This window comes from Protopterus annectens, chromosome 2.part0 (genome assembly GCF_019279795.1).
Source record: "Protopterus annectens isolate FY-2018-M chromosome 2.part0, PAN1.0, whole genome shotgun sequence".
Lineage (NCBI taxonomy): Eukaryota > Metazoa > Chordata > Ceratodontiformes > Protopteridae > Protopterus > Protopterus annectens.
Genome location: NC_056728.1, coordinates 1,930,038,763 through 1,930,057,242, shown reverse-complemented (window position 1 = coordinate 1,930,057,242; position 18,480 = coordinate 1,930,038,763).

The following is an 18,480-nucleotide window of genomic DNA, read 5'->3' as shown; positions in this document are numbered from 1 at the left end:
AGCCTTGCAGTACTCACCAGCTAAATGTACACAAATGTTCATTGTATGTGCCATGCTACACAATATGAGCATGGAGAAACAGCTGCAGCAGCAACAACATGGGGCAGGGTCACACATCCCCCCACCATTGCCAAGGCCAGCACAGGCACAGAGGGACTAGGAGGAGGAACATCCTGAGCCTGCCCCTGTAGGCAGAAGGAGGCATGCATAGTATGCCCAGGCCTTTTTAAAGAGGCAATGCATAGCACACACCTTCACACTGTAGGGACCCAGGGACTGATACCTCTCTCCAACTTGCACAGACAGTAAAAGGGATGCCAAACATGACAATACCTGAGCTTTACCATGTACAGGGAGTGTACTATGTGCATGCAACATAGTCAGCCCTCCAACACTGTCCTCAGTACTGGCCCAGCAGCAAGGTAAGTCACTTTTCCCATCAATTACTGAATGGAGTAGTATGTTCTCATACTTGTATGTATGATAATGGATGCAAGCATGCAAGGGAATTGGGAGGCTGAAAGGGATAGCAGCAGACAGCTATATGGGACAGCAGGAAATTCATAACAAATACTGGTGTCAACATACTAGGCAGCACTACACAAGGTGTCATCCCCCACTGTAGTACATGTGATGGCCCAAAGAACTGTGGGTGTCAATAGGTCACACTTGGATGTTGATGAGGGTCCCGTATCCACCACCAGCCTCAAACAGCAGGACAAGTGTAGATGACAACGAAGAAAGGCTGGGCTAAGGCCTCCAAATTATGGCAATGGTGAACAGCCCCCCACCAGACCTACACAGACATACTACAACACGTCTGGCAGTTACATTCCAGTTCTGAAGGGTAAGAAGTCTGAAACTGAAATATATGCTATTAAGATCTAACATGTGTACTCTACTGATATGCCTCTTGTCTGCATGATAGGTCACAATACAATATGAAATGAAAGCCAACAGAGTAACCAAAATACCAGTGCAGTCATTTCAAATGTTAAAGTCTGCAGGTGTGCACCCCCACACACACAATCCCATGTAGAAATTCAGTAACAGATGGCCTGCAGCACTCTGAAATGGCCTACAGTCCTCTGGCAAAGGCTCATGCCTCACCCATAGTGCCAATGTATGGAATGTCAGGGCGTCCCAACTAACAACTTAACAGTAAACAGAAAACAAATGCAAGGCCAAGTTGACAAATGCCAGTAGTATGCCTCCCCATGTCCTACTGCAAGGGCTGTGGATCAGGCCATAAATACTACTGGGATAAAGGCCCAACTACCTTTGAGATATTGCTTATATAATGTTAAGTGGAGGAGAGAATAACGGGGGGGGGGGTGTAGAAGCATGTATGTCATGGAGTGTTTGAAGTCTGAAACTCTAATGTCTGTCCATACTACTTCCGACTGCAAACCCATGAATGAATAGCCACAAAACCACTTGTAAACTACAATGTGAAGGTAAACTGACCAGATATATGAGTCCTGCCTCTGGATAACCTGGTTGTATCTGTACAGCTGTGAGGTATGGCCCTAGCAGGATATGGCCATTCCTTGAAGTTGAGAAAAGCACAAGGAGGGGAACCTCAGCCAGCAGACTAAGAAGGTGTTGCACCATTTACACAGAACCAGCAGTCTATTGTCTGTAGCTACCCCTCCACAATGGCAGGTGTGTGCCAGAAAGTGCAGTCTGTATGCCTCAGAATATTGGTCTCAGCTGCATTCATCTCATATTTCCTGGTAAATAACTGTGAGCAAAGAATGATAACTGTCAGTAGTTGATAACATGACACATCACAGTGTAAAACAGTACATATGTCAGAATATCTATGCTAGAACCAAACCTGAAATCCTAGACAACCATGTCCCTTCTTGTACTCTCAGGAACATTACCAAAACTGCGCCATGGCTTACAAAGGAAACTAAGCAAAAACTTTGCTAAGAAACAAATTTTGGGCCAAATGGCATACCTCTAAAGACCCATCTGATCACTTAAAATTTAAATAGCTAAGAAACACTACTAAAGCATTAATACTATCGGACAAAAAAAAACTTCTTCTTTCAACTTCAACAAACCAACCATCAAAGTCCACATAAATTCTGGTCAGGTATCATTAGACTCCTTCATCCAGGCAACTCTAAGACACCAACCCCATCTGGAATTACCCATGACACTCCCAAACAAATTGCTGACTCCTTCAATAACTTCGTTACTGAAGCTATCCAGTCACTTGCTAACTCTCTACCTCATGTATCCTCTAATTTGCCCTCCTCCTCATAGTTTCATAGATTAGTACTAGGCTCACTACCCTTATGGTCCATTTCAAGCTTAGCCAATTACCACATGTGAGAATCAAATGCTGCACCTTGTGTCTGTAAGGTAAACACCTTAACCGTTATGCCATTATCCCCTCATATACCTCACCACCCACTTTCCAACTCCACCCTATCCCTACATCCCTCATCTGTACCCTCCTTCAAAATCTCAAAGCCTCTACCCCCTCAACTGACCTATTACCTGCTAAATATCTTCAAATAGCAGATAAAGTTATTGCTTACTCTATCTCTGTCCTAATAAATAGAACCATTAAAGAAGGTACCATCCCATCCATCTAGAAAGTCTCACATATTATCCCACTACATAAAGGTGGCAACTCAACAGAACTTTCCAACTTTCATCCAATTGCCTTACTCTCTCCCATAGCTAAAATCATAAAAAAATGCATCCACTGTCAACTATTAGACCACCTTCTCCAAAATAGCCTATTAGCTAGCTCTCAGGATGACTTTCAACCTTTCCATAGTACCACTACTGCCCTCCTTTCCTTTTCTGACCACATTAACAAAAACCGTAACAATAACACCCTGTCTTCTGCTATCGTTATTGATCTTTCAAAAGCATCCGACATAGTTAACCATCAGTTGCTGTCGAATCTTCTCAAGTCCCTCTCACTTGATACTCAAGCACTACAGTGGTTCAAGTCCTACTTAGATAGCAGGCAACAGGCAGTGCTTTGAGAAACCACTCTATTCTCCCACCTTCTTGTCACCCTTGGTGTACCCCAAGGATTTATTTTGGGCCCTCTTCTATTCTCTATCTTTATAAATGATCTATTAGTATCCTCCAAGCTGTAACCATACAATATGCAGACAACTCCACATTAATAGCCTCAGCTACAGGGCCTTCTAAACTGCAGTACCTCACCCAAAATATCTTTGAGCTTGTAGAAGAATGTTTTTTACAGCATTGTCTCCTCCTTAACCCTAAAAAGACTAAACTATTGCTGTTTTCTCCTAGACAAAAGTCCACCCCATTTCACTTCTCTATCAAATCTAAAAACGGTACAGTCATATCTCCTGACACTATCACCAAACTCTTTGGAGTAACTATTGACCACAGCCTTAATTATGATACTCATATCAACACCACAATAAAATCAGTGAACTGAAATCTAGGCTCTCTCTATGAAATTAAGCCCTTCCTTACTCCCATAGCTAGAACTATTGCCCACACCCACCTTATCTCCACTCTCTTTTATGCCTCTGCTGTATATACAAATCTGTCTAAAAGCAACCTCAACAAGCTGGCAATCTCCTACAATATTGCCAGATTTGCTACTGGCTCCCCTTTTAGACCCCATCACTGCCAAAATCTGAATCAACTGGGTTGGCTTGAATTGCATAATCAAATTTTATTTCATCACTGATTATTACCCATAAAACCCTTTATCACCCAGGTAAAACACCAATTCTCACAAGTCTAATCAGCCCATATAAAAATCTTACAAACCTATGCTCAGCTAATAAACTTCTGGTATCTAGACATAAACCCAACAATAAAGAAGGAGATTCCCTTTTCTCTAACACTGTGGGAAAAAGCTGGAACCTACTTCCTGGTGAACTTATATCTCTTTCTTCTACTACACTTTTCAAAAAGAAACTCAAATTATACCTTACAAGCCACTGGCTATGTCCCTGTACTAACCCTGATTAGGATTTTCTCTTTCTATTTTCATTATCATCTGTTTTTCCTAGGCTACTATTCACTTTATTGCGACCTTAAGGCCACTACCTTCTAAGTTGCACTTATTGTACCCAAGTAAGATGGAATGGACATTTCTCTGTCTCATTGATGAGTTTCTGCCCCTCAACTAATTCTCCCAATCCTGTTTTTAACTAGTCTGTTCTCCTGTTCCTTACTTATAACTTTGAGCTGGGAATCTCCAACATCCTTCTGAATACTTTTGTTCCCACAATGTTTATTAACAAAAAAAAAAATGGGGGGTTATCTTATTTTTGTTCTACTTTTATCCATCATGTATGTTAAATTACCATGTAATACCTGTTTTTGTCTGACAAGTTATCTGTAACTGAAGTTTAATGTTCTGTAACTGAAGTGTTAATGTTCTGTTTGTTCATGTGTTTTATGTGGAGCTTTTCCCCCCATGCCTCTACTGAAAATGAATATATATCCAATTAGACTAGCCCAGTCAACAAATGTAAAATAAAATAAAATAAATAAAATAAAAACATGTCACACAAGCAGCACACACAGCAATAGTTACAGTATCCCCTGTATGTTAAGCACATTGTGTCTCCATATTGGCGACCTATCTATAGATATTCCATAGAAACAGTTTGCTAGGTGTAGCTGTAGCACACAAAACCCTGAATTGGAGTCCAACCCGCACTGGAATAGATGCACACACTCAATATAGAAGGTCATACTGGGCATGCTCTTACAGTTTGAGAAATGAAGCCCAACTTAGAGAAATGAAGCCCATGTCTCACAACAGAGTGGACTACAGTTATTGGTTATTTGCAGCTGTCTGTGCACACACAACAAAGTGTACACCATTGATACTTCACACACACATTGGATAGGAATACACACATATCTAAGGCAAACATAATATAATATGTCAAACATACATGCACACAGACGAGGTGAAGAGAAAGACAGTGACAGAGAGAATCCCATTATGAGGCCTGTCCCACCCACTACACATCCCATTGGCCTATATTACATGGCATGCTGATGTAATTCACTATAGAAATACCTTTGGTTAGCCCTCAGCCCTAATGTGTCAGTGGTGTTTGTGATAACTGTGTAACACTACAGTAAAAATAGGTATCCAAGTAGCAGTTGTAATCTCAGTCCTGTCAAATGAAAAAAGTTGTGTTTGAGTGTGTGTGTGTGTGTGTGTGTGTGTGTGTGTGTGTGTGTGTGTGTGTGTGTGTGTGTGTGGGTGTGTGTGTGTGTGTGTGTGTGTGTGTGTGTGTGTGTGTGTGTGTATGTTTCTAGATGAATGTGGTTGAGGCCATTCACACTGACCAAATCTCCTGTACTCCTCCTTTAGCACCACTGCTCATGTCACTCACCTTCAAAGATACTTTTGGACAGCTCACAAGCATATAAGCTCTGCGGTGCTTGTGATAACTGCATAATACTTTAGTGTAGCAAATGGGTTAGGTAAGAGTTCTGATCCTGGTCAATGAGAGTGTTTGTGTGGGAGAGTGTGTATATTCTTGTAGAGATCTGATTTTGTGGGCATTCAGACTTACAACACTTCCCCTACCCCTCCTTTAGCACTGCTGCTGATGTCACTCACCTTCAAAGATACATTGGCACATCTCTCTAACATGTGAGTGCTGTGGTGTGTGTGATACATGTGGAACAATGTAGTAGCAGTAACTACATAGGTATGGGTTTGAATCCCATCCCTGACAAGTGTTTGTATGTCTGTACCTCAAAGATTTTGGCCCTATTTATACCAGTGCACATCTCAGGGCCTGACTTTAGCAGTCCTGCAGATATCATCTACCTTAGAAGTACCTGTTGCCAACCCTAAACCAGATAAGTGTAGTGGTGCATGTGGTAAATGCATAGCATAATGGTCAAAAAAGATTGTTAGATAGAGGTTTGAACCTCACCCTGTCAAATGTAAATGTGTCTGTAGGGTGAAATTCTTTTTGGAATCTCCTACCCACTACATCACCCAATGCCAGTATTTATGAGGGCTGGTGATCTTCTTCACCTTAGAAGTACTTTGGGATATCATCCATTTTATAAGCTCTGGGGTGCATGAGATAAACGTGGTGCTCTGTAGTAACAATACATAGTTAGGTAGGAGTTTGAATCTCAGTACTGGCAAGTGTGTGTGTGTATGTCTGTCCGTCATCAGTACTCTGTGTGGGGTTTAGTGTGATTGTATGAAAATAGGATCCATTGGGAGGTGGGTTTTGCTAAATTATTATATTGAGGACCTAGTATATGTCCAAATGCCCACATTACAAGGCTAACAGATGTCAAACACCAGAGAGGTTAGTGTAGACAATCCACAGCCCTAAATGTGACAGTATGGATTAGTGAACGATATAGGCAACCCTTCTATTACTCAGAGACCACTCTCCACCCACATATCATACATAAACACACTTGGCTAGGCAACAACCACTATATTGGTAGTCTCCAGCATATTGCCTCACAGATACTACCCACGGTGTGATAGCAGTAGACTATATGCTTGTTGACAACAACAGTGCCACTGACATCAGAAAGTCCTTTAATGTGTTACATTTCCTGACTGAGTGTATGTTATCCAGCAAGTAAAAGGACATGGCACCCTGTTCCATCCCCTCAGTAGCCGAATAAATGTGTACAGTGGCCCTTTTGCCATGTTCCCCACTGGATGCCTGCAACAACTGTAGACTCTGCAAACGTATCCCACAAAGGGTATTCCATGCCTTATACACATGCCCTGTATGGACAGATGCCACTAACTTCTCTGAATACCCGTATCATACTGTCAATGTAGGTGCAATCATGAACTAAATTACATAGCCAGGTCTCACCAAATGAGGTCAGGAATACTACATCAGAAGATGCCAATCTGTCCACACAACATGCCCCAGAGACCTCAAGCACACTTCCACATGTCAAAGAACATGCATGTGGGACATTTGCACACTCCAGACACTGTCCAAGTTATGGAATATAGATCACAAACATGGGAAGCAGTGCACATCACTGGCCACACACAATAGAAACCTGGATGAGTTGATGGGGAATACAATACCAACCCCTGGGGATCACTCCAGTGACTATACTCTTGAGCCACATCAAGGAATATTGTCATGTGGCCTAATGCCAAGGTATTCCCTTGGGCTATCCTTGTAGAGCCTTCAGACCCATTCACCTACTACACACCTATTAAGCAATGAACATATAGATCTCAGTACTGGCAAGTGTGTGTGTGTGTGTGTGTGTGTGTGTGTGTGTGTGTGTGTGTGTGTGTGTGTGTGTGTGTGTGCGTATGTTTCTAGATGAATGTGATTGAGACCATTCACACTCACCAAATCTCCTGTACTCCTCCTTTGGCACCACTGCTCATGTCACTCACCATCAAAGATACTTTTGGACAGCTCACTAGCATATAAGCTCTGTGGTGCTTGTAATAACTGCATAATACTTTAGTGTAGCAAATGGGTTAGGTAAGAGTTCCAATCCTGGTAAATGTGAGTGTTTGTGTGAGAGAGTGTGTATATTCTTGTAGAGATCTGATTTTGTGGGCATTCAGACTTACAACACTTCCCCTACCCCTCCTTTAGCACTGCTGCTGATGTCACTCACCTTCAAAGATACCTTGGCACACCACTCTAACATGTAAGTTCTGTGGTGTGTGTGATACATGTGGAACAATGTAGTAGAAGTAACTACATAGGTATGGGCTTGAATCTCATCCCTGACAAGTGTTTGTATGTACATATGTATGTCTGTACCTCAATGAATTTGGCCCTATTTACACCAGTACACATCTCAGGGCCTGACTTTAGCAGTCCTGCAGATATAATCTGCCTTAGAAGTACTTGTTGCCAACCCTAAACCAGATAAGTGTAGTGGTGCATGTGGTAAATGCATAGCATAATGGTCCAAAAAGATTGTTAGATAGAAGTTTGAACCTCACCCTGTCAAATGTAAATGTATCTGTAGGGTGAAATACTTTTTGGAATCTCCCACCCACTACATCACCCAATGCCAGTATTTATGAGGGCTGGTGATCTTCTTTACCTTAGAAGTACCTTGGAATATCATTCATTTTATAAGATCTGGGGTGCATGAGATAAATGTGGTACACTGTAGTAACAATACATAGTTAGGTAGGGGTTTGAATCTTAGTACTGGCAAGTGTTTGTGTGTATGTCTGTCCATCATTAGTACTCTGTGTGGGGTTTAGAGTGATTGTATGAAAATAGGATCCATTGGGAGGTGGGTTTTGCTAAATTATTATATTGAGGACCTAGTATATGTCACAATGCCCACATTACAAGGCCAACAGATGTCAAACACCAGAGAGTTTAGTGTAGACAGTCCACAGCCCTAAATGTGACAGTATGGATTAGTGAACGATATAGGCAACCCTTCTATTACTCAGAGACCACTCTCCACCCACATATCATACATAAACACACTTGGCTAGGCAATGACCAGTATATTGGTAGTCCCCTGCATATTGCCTCACAGATAGTACCCACAGTGTGATAGCAGTAGACTATATACTTCTTGACAACAACAGTGCCACTGACATCAGAAAGTACTTTAATGTGTTACATTTCCTGACTGAGTGTGTGCTATCCAGCAAGTAAAAGGACACGGCACCCTGTTCCATCCCCTCAGTAGCCTAATAAATGTGTACAGTGGCCCTTTTGCCATGTTCCGCACTGGATGCCTGCAACAACTGTAGAGTCTGCAAACGTATCCCACAAAGGGTATACCATGCCTCATACACATGCCCTGTATGGACAGATGCCACTAACTTCTCTGAATACCCGTATCATACTGTCAATGTAGGTGCAATCACGAACTAAGTTAAATAGCCAGGTCTCACCAAATGAGGTCAGGAATGCTACATCAGAAGATGCCAATCTTTCCAAACAACATGCCCCAGAGACCTCAAGCACACTACCACATGTCAGAGAACATGCATGTGGGACATGTGCACAATCCAGACACTGTCCAAGTTATGGAATATAGATCACAAACATGGGAAGCAGTGCACATCACTGGCCACCCACAATAGAAACCTGAATGAGTTGATGGGGAATACAATACCAACTCCTGGGGATCACTCCAGTGACTATACTCTTGAGCCACACCAAGGACTATTGTCATGTGGCCTAATGCCAAGGTATTCCCTTGGGCTAGCCTTGTAGAGCCGTCAGACTCATTCACCTACTACACACCAATGAAGCAATGAACATATAGATCTCAGTACTGGCAAGTGTGTGTGTGTGTGTGTGTGTGTGTGTGTGTGTGTGTGTGTGTGTGTGTGTGTGTGTGTGTGTGTGTATGTGAATAGTAATCCCAGTATGTTTGGTTGATGAATATCCCCTGTGGCTGTAATTATTAGCAATCTGAGGTGTGTCCAAACCAGAACATATACCATTCTCCATTCTACAACTGATGTACATCCACATGTACCTATGTACAATCCTCAGCCCTATAATCTGTGAGGTATATGCAATCACTGTGTTACAGACCAGGATTTACTGTGCACATACTGTACCCTGCCTATGACATGGTGGATGTGTCACCACACTGCCATACCCTGTGACCTTGCTGCAGGGCCACATCCTGGTGACACATAGATGCCTAGAATGGACATGGAATACAGCATGTGAGAACACATTCACTCAGCACTTTATTTAAGGGGGACGGAGGGGTAAAGCTGGCACTGAATTTGTTGCTAAGACTGTGGCCAATATCTGTTGTCTCAGGATAGGTATTAGCTTTGTGCAGTAACTCACAGAACTTGTGTTTAATGCTGTGGAGGTTGATGCAACTATCATGGCTGTTGTGACTGTCAGTGTCTGCTGCATCTCTGCTGCCATATATGCCTGTTGGGGACTGTATGAGGGATCCAAAGTTGTGTTTGAGGCTAATAAGGGAATTCAACAGTCATGGGACACCACCTGTCCCTGTAACAGTGTTCTCCTTCTGATGTACACTTCAGCAATGGCAAGGGACCATCACATTGTCTCCCAGTTTTTGGAGGACAGTGTCTGGGTTCTGTTGGCTCTGGCTAATACCATGCATTCATGTACCTGTTTGTACAGTGCCTATGTGTATGATTTCACAGTCATGCAGCTACATCCCATTGCCATGGGTGCAGTGAAGATATCCACCACTGTTTTCATGGCTGCAAAGTCAGCTTTGGAGAGTTTTTGCCAGGTGGTTATCTTCGCAAGGAGTGTGGCTGACATGTTGAGTTCCATGTTGATTACAGTCTGTGTTATTCTCACCATGCAGGGATTGACATCCGGGGATGAGCAATGGTCCCATATTTAAGTGGTCAACATAGGTCATGGGTGTTACATCCACTACCATGGATCAGTATGAGTTGGTCTAGGACAATGGAAATGATGAATCCCAGAAGTGTTGGGCCACTGTACTGGAAATTGGCTACATTCCCTAGGTGATGGAGGGGTAGTTGAAGACTCATACTATGTCAGTGTTGCATTGGACTGTCAGAGATGGCAGGGTGTTGAGGAATGTCCATTGACAGTCTAGGGACATAGATGTGGACCCATAGCAGCTATGATCTGGATAGCACCATTACCCCAAGGTGGTTGTACTGGAAGTATCTCCAATGCATTATGATGGGATGCTAGTCTGGAGGTGCTCCTATCCATAATGAATATGGAGACACTACCACCTGTGGAGGTGTCGTGCGATCCATGTTTGGTGGCCGACAGCTGTGGAATGCATCATAGTCTAATACTGCAGGTCTGCTGTCTGCTGCTGTCAACCACTTCTACACTACAGCAGACATGTCCTCCACTCCAACAACTGCTATGAGTGACTGCATCCTGACAGTTAGATGTCCACTGTTGAGCAGCATGACCCACAGACTGCATACTTGTGTAGCTGTTATGGTGGTGATAACATTAGAAACATGGCCTAATAAGGCACTATAGGGGTGGCAAGAGACGTAGCCAGTACCTGGCAACTCAACGGTGACAGATGTAGGACATCCATGGTAAGTTATTGGGTTCTGGCAATCATGCCATTCCAGGCAGAGAAGCCCTGGATCCCCTTCAAATGACACATAACACATAAGCCAATGTTGCAGTCAACCATCTGTTGTTAGTACCGCAGCATCATTCTGGGTGGCAGTGGTACACAACCCAGGGCTACTGTTACACTTGCCTGAACCACATAGTCAGAGAGTTCAAACATGTATCCTGTCTTGTAGTTCAAGGAGGTGTGTCCCAATTCATTCACACCCACATGGATATTGAGTGATACTCTTAGTTGTTGTGGAGTAACATGACTGGCTGTGTCATGTGTTAGATTCTGGCATGTGATTGATATTTGGCTGTTACCTGCTCCATATTCAACCTAGTGAGTGGGATGTGTGTGCCTCAGTATTGCGTTACGCAAGATCACTGTATTATGAAAGGTGGTTAGCCTCAGTGGCTTAGGTTGGGGGCACACTTAGGTTAAATATGTGCCCCCTTGGCATGTGCCATGTTGAGGTGTCTGAGTGGGTGTCTGCCTTGCTGGTCTGTGCTGTTTGGGTAGATGTCCATTGAGTGCCTCTGGGAAGGTGGGTGTGTGGCTTTTCACTGTATGTCATGGCTGTCAAAGTGGGTGTCATGGTGATCTCCATGTTCTACATGGTGTGGTGCAGGTGTTGATCTCATCCTCTTAACCTTCTAGTCCATTATTTGCTGGAGAGTGCATATGTCCACATTGGGTGATATATGAGAAACATTCATAGGTCTGAGTGTTTGGAGTTTAGAGGACAGGGTTGTCTGTGTACATGCGGCAGTTGCAACAGTGCCCCAGAATGGACATGTGCACCAGGTCAATGTTTGAAAGCACAGATAACCACCCTTCAAACATGCCAGGAGGGGTGGACATAACTATTAAGTACTGGGGCAGCATATGTGATGAACGAGTACTGCTGATGGCTCACAGGTGTGCCACACTTCATGATACAATAACCTGGTTAAGTGCCAAGACATAATGCTAGTTGAAGTGCAAGACAGAAAGAACTAGCATGATGTAAGGGAGGAAAAAAAGAGAGACTGTCTGCCACCTGTAATACTTTACTACAGCTGTGCAGTTCTCATCAGCTTTGGCCATGTGAAAATTCTGTAAGCTCTGTAGTGCATGCAATAACTGTGTAACACTATAATAGACATACCTAGATATACGGGAGTTCTAATTCCAATGCTGGCAAGTGTGAGTGCATGGGTGTGGGTGTGCGCAAATCATGTACTATCTAGCTCATACAATTTTTGGCCTGTGTAGTACCCTTTACACTTCCTTTCACTCCAATTTAGTAGACCTGTTGATGTTTTCCACCTCAGAAGTACCTCTAGTTGAGTTGGAAATGAATAAGCTCTGTGGTATGTCTTATAAGTGCGTAGCACTAAAGTAGGAATGCCTAGATAGGCAGGAGTTCAAATCCCAATTCTGGCAAGTGTGTATGAATCATGCACTTTCTGGTTCATACCATTTTTGACATGTGTACTACCCTTTACACTTCCCTTCACTCCAATTTAGTAGACATATTGATGTCATCCACCTCAGAAGTACCTTTGGTTGAATTGGAAATATATGAGCTCTGTGGCATCTCATAACTGCCTAGCACTAAAATAGAAATACCTAGATAGGCAGGAGGTCTAATCCCACAACTGGAAGGTGTGTGTGTGTGTGTGTGTGTGTGTGTGTGTGAATCATGTATTGTCTAGTTCATAACATTTTTGACCTGTGTACTACCCTTTACACTTCCCTTCACTCCGATTTAGTAGACCTGTAGATGTCATCCACCTCAGAAATACCTTTAGTTGAGTTGGAAATGTATAAGCTCTGTGGTGTTTATCATAACTGTGTAGCACTAAGACAAAAATATCTAGATAGGCAGGAGTTCTAATCCCAGTACTGGCAAGTGTGTATGTGTGTGTGAATCATGTATTATTTGGCTCATACCATTTTTGACCTGTGCACTACCCTATACACTTCCCTTCACCCTAATGTAGTAGACCTGTTGATGTCATCCACCTTAGAAGCACCTTTGGAAGAGGTGGAAATGTATAGGTTATGTGGCACATCTGATAACTGTGTAGTACTATATTAGGAATACTATGATAAGCTGAAGTAATAATCCTAATGCTGGCAACTATTTGTGTGTGTGTGAGGAACATCATGTGTGGGTTATATCATTTTGATGTGTATACCATACACAGCTGGTGACCACCTCCCACTGCCATTACTTTATACAGTGTGGAGACAGCATCTGCCTCACATGCCAGCAGGTTAAACCATTGTACAGTCCTCTGTATAGATGTGTCTGGAATATCCATATGTTTGAAACCTATACATGGTCGGAAGTGGTCTTTCTGCCTTAACAATGCCCGTGTATGTGATATTATAGCCAAATAGACCACAGTGAGTGTACCGACACATATGGCAGCATGAGGTATCACACCTGACTTAAACATCACAGGTGGCCTACATTGTAAGTGCAATACATGAGTACAGATGCTTGGTTTTACAAGGGAACTGTACTTGTTATGGGTCACATTAAAGTCTGGAAGAGATGTGGACTGTCATATTGTGGTCCTAATTAGTATGGAACAGGAACACCTTGCATCTTAAGAGGGGTGTGTACACAAATTATATCCACTGTATACCAGTAATGTGTCATGCATGACTTTACCTTAGGATGTTTATCCATCACTATTTGATGGCCTCTAACCAGGCATCTTGGCACTGACAAGTGGTGAGGTATGCTACAGGAATGTTGAATTCATGTCAGATAGGCCACAGTGGTGACCACTGTGATGTAATACAGTTAACCCCAGCACAAGTGAAAATGCACAATAAGCAATATAGCTATTACATAAAGCAATATAGCTGTTACTGATTGTTGTGTGCATGGTAAATTGTATGCACTTCACATGCCTGGGGTATTGTCAGGCAACAACAGAACAATGTAATAAACACCAACTCCAGGCTGCTGTCCCATATGAAGACCAGGGGGTCCTGGGTAGTTGTGAGAGGGGGCTATTGCCAGCAGATGCACATGTGGCCTTGGTATAGGATAGATGCAGCATGCCTGCACATCTACAGTACTAAATGCAATAATACAAAATGTCCTGTCCTCACAATAGATGTGCACCTCTGTGCATTAGAAACCCCCATCCACAACTGAAATCAGACCTGACACATGCATGTAGATATAATACAGATACATGTATGTTTGATACATTAGTGTACTAATCCCCACTGGGCCCTTACCTGCACGCTCCTTATCCAGTGTGTGTGTGTGTAACCCACCTCCACAATGCTTCCCATAGTTTTATGGCCTGTGCATTCAGCATGTGGGCCAAGTGTGGTGAGGAGCTCTTTGGTGGGTGTCAGTAGGAGCTGGATGGCTGGGCCCCCACCTATGTCTAGCCAGTCCCTTGCTATAGCAGCGGCCTATTGATGGGCATGGCATTTGAGGTTGGTGGCCCGATGCTGCACATGCATGTAAGCTCTGCTGTGCAGTCCAGCATCATTCACCCTGTGGACCACACTGTTCCACAGGGCAGTCCTTTCCCGGACATGTTCTTCTCTTTGTCCACATGACAGGGCATAATGTCTAATCACATATTGGATGATGATGTCTGCTTCCCCTACAGAGAATGCTGTTAGGTGTGCACTCTGTATTTTACCTGGAGGACATGAACAGGAAAAGGTCACAGGACTTCATATGATTTCAAAATGCATATCAACAATGGTTATTACTTGCAAATAATCCAGACTACCCTGGAAACCTTCAAGTTATTATGGCTATAGCAGCTTGCATTACATGCCTGTCCCGGAGCTATCTTATTTCCCCTAATGGTGGACACTTGATTGTACAATCCTCTATCCTCCATTCATTTTTGTGTAGAGGGTTGACAGTGCGCATCTTCCATGTGAATGGTGTGTGTATGTTGGCAGGTCTGTGTTTGACTGTGGTGTGCGATAGAGCTCTTAGCACATGCCTGGGTTCATGTAAGAGCTAAACACTGATGTTAGTATGCCCCATGGTGATATGCTGATGTTGCCATCAGTAGGCAATATGTGCATGCTCACCATTGCTGTGGGGAGGAGTGTGGTTGATATGCATATCTCCATATGCGACTGGGGTAGACAGCGTGGCGATGTTCCCACCTAACCTGTGTGATGCAGGTTGCCTGTATCAACAGCATGTGTGTATGAGGTGTTCTTTACCCCCAGTACAGGGTGAATTGTGTTGGTTCATCTGAGACTTACAACATATGTGGAGACACGGTTGCAATTGTCCTTGGTGGTGTGGATATGTCCAATTCATAGTCAAACTCAGCCTTACAGCACATCACCTCTGAACTTACCTGCTTGCTCAGATATAGGTGGACTTGCTTCAAAGTTGTTGCCTGCAGCTATGTGTCCATGTACAGCCAATGTAGCAACATATTATATGATTTGTGTATTGCTCTGTCCACCAAAGGGGATTACTCTACCTTGGTGAAGGCTGCATATGCAGGTCAGGTACTGCTGTGTCCATATAGCTACAGTGGACATAAAGGCTACACACCCCTGATACACTGCCTGGTATTTATGCAATTGGAACATGACACCACAATAGCACATTTCATAACAATCCCCACCTGTAGTGTGAACTATAGCCTGTACAATTCAATTGAAAATATAACAATCTGTCTGTGAAAACATATGGAAACAATACCTTTTGATATGATTACAGCATTCATCTGTCTTGGACTGTACTCTAACATGACAGCACATCTTCACTTGGCAATAGTTGCTCACCTTCCTAGAAACAACTTTGTATTGCAATGGAATTGGACAGGCTAGGGATAACATTCAAGATGAGAAACATTATGAAATTATCTTCTGTGGTATGATCGTCATATAGCACACAAACCTGTCATTCCAACAGGGTGTGTACCCTTCTGATATCCACTGTATATAGGTGTTGTTATAGCTGGTAGTGGTAGGCATGGACAGAAGCTCATAACACAGGTAGACACTTCTCTGATTATTACCTGATAATCATGCTTACTCCAGTACCCACATCAGTGTCAGTGCAATGCAACCACCAGTAGCTGTACACATATATGTTTGTTTTATGCACTGACACTGATATAACACACATGTGCAACATGCACAACCAATTTACCTGGCTGTTTGAAACCCATGTGATTAGTTTTGTCCTTCCAGCTGAACATTTGCATACATACATGTGCTCAGGGGATACCTGGTATACAATTCTATTGAATGTAGGTATGGTACACTGTATTTGCAGTCTTGCTGCTCAATCATACTTCTCAACCTGTTGCAGCAATACTTCTGTACAATGGCACACATAAATGGGTGTCAAAGGGGATATCAGTACTGATTCTGTATTAATATAGCTGCACCATACATTATCACGTTGATTGCACAGTAGAGTTTGACATCACCGTGATAACCTGCAAGATATCCCACAGTCATAAGTATGTTATTATGTACAATGCCATTGCTCACAGACCTGCCAATGGTTTGGGTGATATAACCCAGGTATATGTGTATGTGACTACAGAAATCCATCACAGATGTGCTTATTGTCCAGCAGAACACTGTACACTTTAATTTTATTAAGTCAATATATCACATGTGGTTTAACACACATCTGCAACAGTACTGTACTAGGCAAATGCCCTCTATAGGTATCTTAGCTTTACAATGTAAATGTAAACATGTGTCATACTCATAATCACAGGTAACATGGATATGGAAAACATCTCATTAACTAGCCAAGCAGTGTCACAGTCACAGCTGTTTGACAGACACCCCTGCAGTTGTCATATATGAACTGTCCTTTCACAGGTGAGTCAGGCTCATGAGCTGTGTTCCCACCTCACAATCTCTCAGGGCATCACATCTGGACAATGCCTAAAATGATGGGGGGGGGGGGATAAATAGGGACTGACTTTAAATATACCTGCTACAAGCATAGTGAGTTCATAGAATGATACATTTAGCATTACAGTGAATATTCTTAAGGATGTGGAGTCTCAAACTCAAGTGTTTGTCATTACCTGATGACTTCAATCCTCAGCTATTTGCCAGTAAAGTACAGATCTCAGGAGGAACAGAAAAAAAACTTGATGGTAAAATGTGGACATATTGTGAGGATCTGTACAGTTGAGAGGTATGTCTGTGATATCTCCCACTGCAGAGAGGACCAGATGCTATGGCCATAGCAGCTGTTTCATGGGACATCAGTACAGCAAGCCTTGTTGGGACATATCTTATAACCATATTTCCCATTATTACAGACCAAGTACTACATTCAATTACTTGCTTACACATTCCACTTACCTTTTTTCTTTCTTCTCTTTTCCACTTTATGTCTCATTTATTATTTCTCTGTCTCTCCCTTTGCACTACAGGGATAGAGCTGGTTTGAATAGGTGGCAGCATGGCTTTTGTAGGTGATGCTCATGACCAGGTGATGGTCTGTGCACTTATTGGGGTTCCCCACTTGCTAATTGCATGCAGAGCAGCTGTGTAGTTCTTCCAATGGCCAATGCCATGGCAACACACTTATATAATTGAGTACTCCATGTGGGCATTGGCCCTTTCCCTTACTTGTGAGGAAGACAATTTTGAGTTGTGTGGACTACTACCTCTTACAACAAGATTTGTGAAGACAAGCCAACTAAATGGTGGGAAAGGTTCAGGACTAAGGAGGAGAATATGTGTATTGCTGTTATATGTTTGGAATACTGCTAGTTTAACAGGGTTTGTCTGCACATGCTACTTCTGCATGGGTTTCAGTCTGAAAAAGTTCTGTCTCTGCATTGCTCTCAACTGTTGGGCCATCCATATAATAGCCACGGGATAGCCTGTTATATATGGACTGTTCCACAGACAGGTGTTGCCCTTGGCAAATCAGTAGCATACTCTGGTGACTGTGTTTTGTAGATGGTAACATTCTTTTTTTCTGACTTTATATCCCTCAGAAAATATATGCTACAACAAACCCTGTAACACCAGCAACTTTCTCAGTGTATAACAGCAATATTTCAAGTATGGCTGTGTATTTGGGCTTCTGTCCACCAATTATGTCAGACTTTGTCCAGATGTCATACAGTAGTACTTGGATAGGTATACTGGTCTGTCATTATTTAGTGCTGTAATTCCTCCTGAGGGGAATGGCTGGGAAACATGTTGAAGTCTGTACATTCAAGAGGTAGGTGTATAGGGAATGCTCTTGGATGGCCTTTTACCATATTTTACATGGCGGACAGTAATACATGTTTTAAAACAGGGCTGTTAGAACAATGTCAGACATATTACTGATACAAAATATGTCAGTTCTATAGCTGTACATTTGAATAAATTACACCATGGGGACAGTAGTGGGTCTCAAGGTACTGTTTCTGAAAATGTATGTTT